Below are 10,264 nucleotides of genomic sequence, written 5' to 3' on the forward strand. Positions count from 1 at the left end.
TTTTACTGTATTTTCCCTTTTTCGTTTAATAAATTGGGTAATATGAGTGTAATGGTGACTAAAGGGTGTTTTTTCATGTCCTCTATGCTCTAACTACGAAAATATTTGATTTACAAATAAGGAATCCTACTTCGCGGAATTTCATTTATCATGGTAGGGTATAGAACCGATTAACCGTGGTAAACGAGGGTTCACTGTACATCTCTTTGTGGACCTTCCTCTTCGTTGCTGCCCCTCTAACATGAATTCCTTCTCCAGGGACTGGCCCCTCCTGACAATAGTCCAAAATCTGTAAGGCAGAGTCTCTTCATCCTTGCCTCTAAGGAGAGCTCTGGCTGAACTTCTAAGATAGCTAGTTTTGTCCCTTTAGCAGGCTATGGTGCTTTCACAATTCTGCCCCAGCACTACAATTCGAATGCATCAATGTTTTTGGTCTTTTAAACTCAGTGTCCACCTTTCACATGCATACGAGGCAATTGAAAATACTATGGCGCGGGTCAAGAGCACCATAGCCCTCAAGGTAACATCCTTGCTTTTCAATATACTGAAGAAGTCTTGTGCAGCGGATTTACCCAATGCAACACGTCTTTTGATTCCATAACTGTTGCTTCCATGAGCATTGATTGTGGATCCACACAAGACAAAATCCTTGACAACTTCAACCTTTTCTTCACTTATCATGATGTTGTGAGGATTTTTGTTTTCTTTACATTGAGTTGTAATCCATACCGACGGCTGAAATCCTTGTTCTTCATCAGCAAGTGCTTCACGTCCTCTTCAGTTTTAGCAAATAAGGTTGTGTCATCTGCATATCTCAGGTTGTTAATACGCCTCCCTCCAATCCTGCTGTCACACTCTTCTTCACATAATCCAATTTCTCTGATGATTTGCTCAGTGTACAGATTAAGTAGGTATAGCGAGAGGATACAACCTTTTGCACACTTTTTCTGACTTTAAACCATGCAGTATTCCCTTGCTCTCTTCACAGAATTGCCTCTTGATCTATGGACAAGTTCTTCATGAGCACAATGAAGTGTTCTGGATTCCCATTCTTCTTTAAGCTTATCTATAGTTTGTTATGATCCTCACAGTTGAATGCCTTTTCATAGTCAATTAAACACAAGTAAATATCTTTCTAGTACTGTCTGCTTTCAGCCAAGAGCCATCTACTATCAACAATGATATCTCTTGTTCTACAATCTGTTTTGAATCGGGCCAAACCTCTGACCATGAACTACTGCAAGAGTTGTGGAGTATTCTTTAGCACAATCTTATGGGCTTGTGATGTCAGTGGTATTGTCCTATCGTCTGAGCGTTCTGTTGGGTCACCTTTCTTTGGAATGAGTCCAAATATAGATATTTTCCAGTCAGTTGGCCAAGTAGCTATCTTCCAAATTTCCTGGCATTTGTTTACTGCTAGTATGTGGCTTAAGGTTATTATTGTTTTTAATTAATGAGAGATTTCCTAGGCAATCGTGACATCAGAATCGGCCTTAAAACTCTATACTTGTATGGGCCTTAAAATTAAGTCAATAAGGGAAACAGCAGAATGCAGGAGTTGTTTGATGTGACAACCTTTCAGCTAGCAGCTGAATACTTCCTTATTGTACAATCAGGACTTTTTGAATGCAAAGGAATGAAGAAAGGAAAAAGGTTCCCCACTTTCTAGTTGCCAATATAGAAATTCATCTGTGTTAGTCTGGGTACTTTAGAAAAACAAATCCACAGAAATTTATATGTATAAGAGAGAGTTTTATATAAAGGGTAAGTGCACATATGAAAACATCCCAACCCAGTGCTGCCCAAGGCCACAAGTCCAACATTAACCCAATAACCCATATGTCTGACACCAATCCACAAAGTTCTCCTCCATCTCACAAAACACACACAATGATGCCGACTGCAGGAGGAAAGCCGAATCAGTGAGCATGTAAGCATCTCAGCGCTGGCAGGGGTCTCCATGGGGCTCCTCCAGCACCCAGGGCTGCATTAGGGTAGGTCCTTGTGGCTTCTCCTTGGGGATGTCTTACAGGAAGTGAGCCTTGCCAGCCGAAGCAGGGAACTGGCTAAGGCAGCTGCACCCTGGTCCGACCATCAGAAAGCAAGAGACCCAAGAACTAGAAAGGCGAGGCTCACTGAGCCATTTATCCACCCTTCAATGAACCCCACATGTGTTTATCAGCCAGGTTGGCACAATAGTCTTTACTCTCTCATCATCCAATAAGTATTTTTTGAGCAAGTGCAATGAGTTTGGCACTGTTTGTTGCTGCTGTTAGGTGCTGCAGAGTTGGCTGTGATGCAGAGGCTCACTGTACCACAAGCAGAACACGCACGAGTCCTGCCCCATCCTTGTGCTTGCTATGTTTGAATCCATTGTGACAAGTGCTTCAGTCCATCTTCCTCTTTTTTGCTGACCCACTGCTTTAAAAAGCATGATGCCCTTTTTTCCAGAGGCTGACCTCTCTGGATAAAATGTCCAAAGTATGTGAGATATAGTCTGGCCGTTGTTGCTTCAAAGGACCTTTCTTGATATATTTCTTCCAAAATAAATGTGTTTGTTCTTCTGGAAGTCCATTATATGGTCAATATTTTTTTGCCAATATATTTTGCCATCATTTGACTGCATCAATTCTAATATGGTCTTAATGAAGATCATTCCTTGTCGAACTTTCACATGCATAAGGGGTGACGGAAAAAAACCATAACACAACTTCATCTTCAAAGTGACATCCTTGCTCTTAAACAGTTTAAAGAGGTCTTGGACACCACATTTGCCCAATGCAACACATTGATTAATTTGACTGCTACTTTCATGAGCATTCAATGTGACTCTCAGCAAAATGAAATCGACAAATTCAATCTTTTCTCCATTAACCATGGTGTTGTCTATCAAAGCCATTGAGATAATTTTAATTTTTTGTACATTGAGTTATAATCCACACTTAGGGTGCAACATTTGATTTTCATCAAGTACTTCCAGTTCTCCTCACTTTGAACAAGCAAGGTATGTTACCTGCTTATTTTAATAAGCTTTCATGCTATCCTGATGCCTTCTTTTAGCTCATGGAGTCAAACTTTTCAGATTATTTGCATAGTGGTCAGATTGAATAAGTCCGGTGGCACTCTAATGCACACCTTTTCTGGTTCTACACCATGTATCCCTTGTTCTGTTTGTAAGGCTGTTTCTTGATCTGTGTACAGGTTCCCCCATGAACACAATGAAGTAGTCTGGAACTCCCATGTTTCTCAATGCTATCCATAGTTTATTATGATCCACAGTAGAATGCCTCTGCTTATACAATAAAACACATGCAAACATCTTTCTGGTATTCTCTCCTTTCAACTAATACCCGTCTGACTTCAGCAAGGGCATCCCCTATTCCATATTCTCTTCTGAATCTTTGAATTTTTGGCAGCTCCCTGTCGATGTACTGCTACCACCATTTTTAAATATCTTCAGTAAAATTTTACTTGCATATAAATGATGTTGTTACATAATTTCTGTATTTTGTTGGACCACCTTTCTTGGGAAAGAGCACAAATATGGATCTCTTCAAGCCCATTGGCCAAGTAGCTGTCTGCCAGATTTCTTGGCATAGACTAGATATTGCCTCCAGTTTTGCATCATCTCCTGGACACATATAAATCGGTCTCCCACCAATTCCTGGAAGCTTTCTTTTTGTCATGCCTTCAGTGACGTTTGGACTATACTTCTTCCTTTAATATGGTTGTTTCTTGATCATATGTTACTTCTTGAAAGGGTTGAGCATCCACTAATTCTTTTTGGTAAGATTACTCTGTATTCTTTCCATCTTCTCTTGATGTTTCCTCTATTATTCAATATTTTACCCGTGCTATTGTTGTGGTTTGGTGCTATCAGGTCAGCATTGCTCATAGAATCCTTCGGTATCACAAGTTGGGGCTTGATTTTTTTCTTAAGTTCTTTCAACTTGAGATATTCTGAGTATGCCCTTCCTTTTTATGGCTTCTAATTCTAGATCTGTGCACACATAATTATAATATTTTACTTTGTCTTCTTGATCGGCCCTTTGAAATTTTCTTGTCAGCTCTTTTGTTGTTGTCGTTGTTAGGTGTTCTTAGGTGCTGTTGTTAAGTCCATTCCAACTCGTACTCACCCCACGTTCAACAGAACGAAACACTACCTGGTCCCGTGCCATCCTCACAATTGTTCTCATGTATGAGCCATTGTTGCAGCCACTTGTCAATCTATCTTATTAAGGCCCTTTCTCTGCTTCACTGCCCCTTTATTTTATCATGCATGATGTCCTTCTCCAGGGAATGGCCTCTCCTGACAATATTTCCAAAGCACATGAGGTGACGTCTCACCCTCCTTGCCTGTATGGAGCATTCTGGCTGTACTTCTTCAAAGACAGATGTGTTTGTTCTTTTGGCAGTCTGTGGTAGTTTCAATAGTTTTACCAGCACCATAATTCAAATGCATAAAATCTTCTGTCTTCTCTATTCAACGTCTAACTTTACATGCATATGAGGCTATTGAAAATATCAGTGCGTTTACTTTATCATTTTTTTCCATTTGCTTTAGCTACCCTATATTCAAGGGCAAATATCAGAGTCTCTTCTCATAGGCACTGTGATCTTTTCTTTCTGCCTTGTGTTTTTAATGTTCTTTTGTGTCACATCTATTTTCAAGATGCTTTCTAAATTAAGATGGGCTTTACTCCAGGATGTTGTGTGTGTGTGTGTGTGTATTTGTGTTAATTTCTGAAGGTTCGACTTGCACTTGCATCTGAGCAATTGATAGTCTTTTCCAGTCTGTTCTCTGGCCTTGTTTTGGCTCCTGAAATTGAGCTTCCCCGTTGTCTCTTCCTACAGGCATTGTCAATTTGATTCACCCCATCTGACGAAGTTCATGTCCATAGTCATAATTTACGTTATTGAAAAACGTGTTTCTAGTGATGAGGTGGTTGCTACAAAATTCTTTCATGTGATCTCCAGTTTACATTCTATCACAAAGACCATGTTTTTTCCAACTACTATACTTTTCTCTTTGTTTCTTACATTCCAATTCCAATTAGCAATAATTATCTATGTGTCCTGATTCTATATCGGATCAAGCTCTAGAAGCTTTGAGTAATTGTTGAGCAAACTTTAGCCCTCATAAAGTTTATGTTCTAGTGGGAAACTGACTACCCACTCTTGGAGAGAGAGGCTTGTACAGGAGATTGTTACCAAAGAGCAAAAGACCTGACACAGATTTGTACTATTTTAGCACAAGTTAAATGGAATCCAATAAGCTAGTGTAAAAAAAAGCTGCTAACCCAACCCTAAAGGAAAGGCAGACATAGGGAGAATGGCATATTTATGTGATTTGGTATGTGAATATCTTTGACTCCGTGTATCACCATTTGATCCTGGGATAGAGACTTAGAACTAAATTTAAAACCACTGTCACAGTATTATGGTGCATCCAAACTGTATGAGGATTGGCTGGCTGCCAATGTCTCAGTTATAGGAAAACTCAAGCAGGCAGGAAGCCATGTGAGGAGAAAATCTATCAGAGAGGGAAAACTCAAATATTTTACAGGAATAGAAAGTAATAGAAATGTGGTACTGTAGCACCATCATAGACAGAAATCTTTCAAGATGATACCTGGGGAAACAAGGAAGCTGAAATGAATTCCAGCTCTCACAGTTTTTACTGGAATTGATGCTTAATAAAGTTTCACATTTCTCCGCTGGGTCCTGTCAATCGATGCTTTTGTTTTTTCTGTCTTGGTCTTGCCTCAGCTCCATGAAACGGTATCTCTTACCATACTCCTCTCACAAAACCAGCCCTATCTTATTGTTTTGGTCAGTCTTGAAAAGCTGAAACAGATGCCAGTCTTCAGCCCACAGTCTACGGACGTTTGAGTACAGTTACACTGACTGGATCTAATATTATGGGCTCATCTCAGTCTAAGGCTCTTCATCACCACTGGGCAATCCAGTTTCCCAGGGGTGAGGCCTCAGACACAATTGTTCCCAAGTTACATCACTCCAAATTCCTGGGTTAGTCCAACTTGCACTTCTTTGTGGACGTACAATTGTTGGCTTTCCCAGTTTCCCTACAGGTTTAAATACTCTGTCCTAAGCCCCAAAGTGCTTGGCTGGGATCAAATATTTGCCTACGTCTTTCCTAACTGGCTGCCATCTTAGAAAAACCTGCAGGGTGACTCTTGGCTTCTGATTGCCTCTCCTGTTTTCAGTTTTCCAATGCTGCGCTGAGCCAGGCAATCAGAACCCCTGGAGTGAGTCATGTTGAACCAACTATAGCTTGATATGACCAACTGTTCTTCTTGGGACCGGGCTCTGACCTGGTTGGTGCTCCAGTTTGTTCACCAAGTCTGGTCCCTAGTCTTTGAGTTGCCACGGTCCCTAGTTGCCTTGAAGTTGGGAACACCAAAGTCTTGGAGCATCCAACATCGTTTGATGCTTCCGTTATAGAACCCGACTGAAGAACTGGAACCTCAGAGGCCCTCACGTGCAGTCCTTTACCTCCTTGGTGCACTGTTCTTAACTGATTTTATGTGAGCAGACATTAAGTATCTTAGAAACTGTAAAAATTCCAGGGTTTATATAGAGAACTAGATGTTTCCCTGCCTCCACTCAATAGCCATAGAGTTGATTGATTCCTTCCTAGTGACCCTAGGTAGGTTTGATCCACTGACCTTGCAGTTAGTGCTCTAGCACTCACCTGGCAGCACCATGAGGCTCCTTAAATGTGTCCCCTTGAATAAGACCAGAGTACATGAGTGAGAAAAAACATCCTGGTATCTAATGTGAGTGATAGCTGACAATTTAAACACAGATGGGTTCTAACTACACTTATTTTCACTTTCATCTAATGTTTTGGACTTTTGATCTTAGGATCAACATGACTTCACTCCCACTCTAAGGAGTGGAAATGAGAAGGCACTGAGAGTATGCTGGTATTTAAAAGATCATTATTCCATGAATTTACAATAGTAAGTAGGTTTCTGCTCTTTCACCTCCGGTAATAAGGCAGCTTACTAGCTCACAAAGCGAGGCATCCTATTTGTGAAAATATCTACTGTTGAGTCATTGTTTTTTTACTGCAGGTTACTAAGAAAAAATGACTACTACTACTTACAAGAGCAAGAAACTCTTACTACTAGATAGAGACAATAAACTTTCCCTTCAGTAAAGGATCACAGTTCTTATATTCCAAGTGTTCTACCATTCTAGGATTTGTGACAAAGGACTCATGACCTTTGATCATAGCTTGGTCATTGTCATTAGATCTCATGAAGAAAATCTTACATAAATAATTGCAACAAGTGATAACATGATAAAATCTATGTGAACTTTTTCAAGAGCACCAAAAGGTGCAACAAAATTGGCTGAGGTCAATGAGGGTTGTGGAAAACCTAGGAAGCTTCGTAGAGAAGGCGAGAAGTGCTTCACTAGGGAGGAGTGTTAAAAACAAATGTATTCAGAGGATGATAGCTTCTAAACTACATGAAGATTCTTTATGTTGAAAGGAATAGACTACCCAACTAAAATGTTGCTGATCACAAGTGTGGTGCGTCAGCCATCAGGAACAATTTGATCCAGGATCAAACATTGTTACCACTTCTGGATCCAGGTTTATGTGACTCTCTTGTCTCTGCCTTTCTTTATCTTTGGATTGGGTTTATTTCTGGTAGCAAAGTGAAACAGCAGTTCCATATCTAACATATGCATCTGGGAGAACTGTGGTAACAGACTTGGGATTCATTTTTGCTCTTAAGAGCAAATGTGTTTAAATACCCAAGGTAAACACTAAGCGGCTGAAACAAAGAATTCCCCAAAAACAGTAGCCTGAAAAAGACAGCCCCGGGAAAAATGGTTGTCTTGTGCCATGGCATCATTGAAAAATAATTTCTCCTTTCTGACCTTGTATGTCTGGTGGAAGCTTGGTTGTAGACAACCCATGCTACAGCTCAACAGAAACGAAAATTATGAGGTGTAGAAGGGATCAGGTCGAAGGCATCATCAGAACAAAAACTCATACCATTGTGAATGAGGGGCGGGGGGAGTGCAGAGTGGAGACCCAAAGCCCATCTGTAGGCCACTGGACATCCCATTACAGAAGGGTCTCAGGGAGGAGAGGAGCCAGTCAGGGTGTGATGTAGCAATGATGAAACATATAACTTTCCTCTAGTTCCTAAATGCTTCCTCCCCACCCGCCCCCTATAATGATCCCAATTCTACCTTACAAGTCTGGCTAGACCAGAGGTTGTACACTGGTACAGATAGGAACTGGAAACACAGGGAATCCAGGGCGGATGATCCCTTCAGGACCAGTAGTATGAGTGGCGATACTGGGAGGGAGGGTGTGGTGGAAAGGGGGAACTGATTATAAGGATCTACATATAACCTCCTCCCTAGGGGACGGACAACAGAAAAGTGGTGAAGGGAGATGTCGGACAGTGCAAGATATGACAAAATAATAATTTCTAACTTATCAAGGGTTCATGGGGGGGGGGAGCAGGAAGGAAGGGGAAAAAAGAGAAACAAAAAAGATAGAACAGAATGTTCTTTTATTTATTTATTTAAATCATTTTATTGGGGCTCTTACAGCTCTTATCACCATCCATCCATCCATCCATCCATCCATCCATCCATCCATCCATCAATTGTGTCAAGCACATTTGTACATATGTTGCCATCATCCAGTTTCAAAACATTTTATTTCTACTTGAGCCCTTGATATCAGCTCATTTTCCTGTCCCCCTTTTTCCCTCCCCCATGAACCAGTGATAATTTATTTTTTGGGGGGCAATTGTCGCATAAATTAACCCATTTATTACAGGCCAGAGAAGTTTCAGGTAGTGGAGCTTCTCCTGATCTCCCCATTCCTGCAGTCTTCCGATGGCCGACTTTGCTGTGGCAGCAGAGGGGTGTTGTAGGACCAGGCTCCACCAGCTGCTGTTCCCAGGCAGGAACCACAGTGCAGCTGCCACAGTGCATCTCTTCATTTTGGTTTTGCCGCAGAAGGAGCAAGTGCACTTGGCATGTTGGCTGATTTCAATTTTCTTCACCATTTTCCTGAGGGAGGCACCGTCATGGGTCCCATATTTGCCCATGATCCCTACCTTCTTGGCGTGTGTGGCCATCTTGTTGCAAACTAGTCCCAAGCCAGAGAGCGAACCCTTGATAATTTATAAAAAAGACACCGTCCGCTGTCTCCCTTCACCCACTTTTCTGTTGTCCATCCCAATGGGAGGAGATTATATATAGATCATTGTGATCAGTTCCCCCTTTCTCCCTCCACCTTCCCCTTCCCCTCCTGGTATTGATACTCTCATTATTGTTCCTCAGGGGTTTAGCTGCCCTGGATTCCCTGTGTCAAGAGCTCTGATCTGTACCAGTGTACATCTCTGGTCTAGCCAGATTTGTAAGGTACAATTGGGGTCATAATATTGGGGCGAGGAAGCATTAAAGAACTAGAGGAAAGTTGTATGTTTCAGCAGTGCTAAACTGCACCCTGACTGTCTCATCTCTACCTTTTGTCCCTTCTATGTGGGGATGTCCAATTGTCTACAGATGGGCTTTGGGTCTTCATTCTGCCCTCCCCCTCATTCACATAGATATGATTTTTTGTTCTGGTTCTTTGATGCCTGATACCTGATCCCATTGACACCTCATGATCACACAGGCTGGTGTGCTTCTTCCATGGGGACTTTGCTGCATCTTAGCTAGATGGCCGCTTGCTTATCTTCAAGACTCCAGATACTATATCTTTTCATAGTCAGGCACCATCAGCTTTCTTCACCACATTTGTTTACGCACCCTCTTTGTCTTCAGGGATTGTTTCTGGAAGGTGAGCATCACAGAATGCCAAAATGTTAGAACAAAGTGCTCTTGCATTGAGGGAGTACTTGAGTCGAGGCCCAATGTTCATCTGCTACCTTAATACTTACATATGAATATATGTACATAGATCTATTTCCTTATCATTATATATAAATATATTTACATATGTATATGCCTGTATTTAGACTTCTATAAATATCCTTTACCTCTTAATTCTTTCCTCTATTTCCATTTATTTCCCTCTTTTCCCACTATCATGTTCGGCCTTCATTCAGGTTTCATTAATTCTTCTTGGCTACATTGCCCTTGATTAAGCCCCACCAGGCATCCTTTGCCCTCCTTGCCATCAATTTTGGATCATTTATTGTTCCCTTGTCTCTGTGTTTGTTGACACTCCCCTTTCTTTCCCCTGCCTCCCCTTTCC

Source organism: Echinops telfairi, unplaced genomic scaffold (assembly GCF_000313985.2).
Source record: "Echinops telfairi isolate 266 unplaced genomic scaffold, ASM31398v2 ScPeMD7_3533;HRSCAF=4204_0, whole genome shotgun sequence".
NCBI classification, from domain to species: Eukaryota; Metazoa; Chordata; class Mammalia; order Afrosoricida; family Tenrecidae; genus Echinops; species Echinops telfairi.